Source organism: Aplysia californica, unplaced genomic scaffold (genome assembly GCF_000002075.1).
Source record: "Aplysia californica isolate F4 #8 unplaced genomic scaffold, AplCal3.0 scaffold00196, whole genome shotgun sequence".
NCBI lineage: Eukaryota > Metazoa > Mollusca > Gastropoda > Aplysiida > Aplysiidae > Aplysia > Aplysia californica.
The window spans coordinates 391182-392349 of record NW_004797466.1 but is presented as its reverse complement, the minus strand read 5'-3'; positions in this window follow the sequence as shown (position 1 = coordinate 392349).

Sequence of the window (1168 nt, the reverse complement as noted above, 5' to 3'; positions counted from 1 at the left end):
GTACTTTTTACCATTTTTATATTCTCACCACCAGAAGCGGCGACTTAGCCGAGACGAAAAGAAGACAAGATATGCCAATTAGATCTAGATGTGCATTACATTTTCATTTTATGTTCGTTGCTTCTTTGCCCAATTACCATCTCGTAACGAGGAAACAAAAACAGAAAAGAAGCGTAAATTTTAGATCTAATAATGGGAGGCTTTCTTCAGATGGTGGCTGAGGAATACTTGAACTTTTGCACTTTGACCAGTGTTTCGTCGTTTGGGGGCTAATCTCTGGAATGTTAATAATGTAGCCCTGATTGAATGTCAAGATTTCGATTTTGGTCCTCAGGGTTACGTGAAAGAAATAATCCACTATCGTTATTGGTGTCTTATAATAGTACACGTATACTAAGATTAATCTTGGTTACCCTTAAAACATGGGGCTGGTCTTGATTAAAGGGCTTGGGGTTGAGGTGAGGAACTGGAGTTAAAGTGAAAGGTTAAGTTTAGGTCTTCTTCTTCTTCTTAGCTTTTCCCGTACTTGGGCGTTGCTCCTCGGACCTTCCTGCAATAATACACAATGAGTCTTGCCATTCTGCTCGCCTGAGTTGATTTGGTTACGTTGTTTTGGTTCCAAGCCAGGTTTCTATGCCGCGTTCTCATCTTCTGTCGACCCCCCCCCCTCCCATCTTACCTTCTACTTTTGCTTCCAGAACTATGTTTCTCAAGTTCAGTTTCAGTTTCGGCGTGTTCTGAAGAGTGTTGGTGTTTCTATGCTTTTTCTTTTGATCACTTTTTCATTTCTTATTTTCGGTCTCCATTATATTCTAAGAGATCATCTACAACATTTCATTTCGAAAGCTGTAGTGCAACTTTTCCTAATCAAATATCAATCTAGATGATTCATATAAAGAATAACAGAATAAAATGTATTCAACATGGTCAAATCAAAATTCAACATAGAAAGTTAAAACATTAAAATTGAGGGAACAATTAATGTAACATTAGAAAGCTAAACTATCAAAAGAGCGCTATGAAATGTAACAAAAGAGAGTTCAAATTCAGTACTGTCAGTTCAAATTTAACACCTATATATTTTAAATAGGCCCACAATACGATGCTCTACATGGGCTTGAGCACATCCGCTTTACCCCCTCTACCCTCACCCCCCACCCCCGCCCCC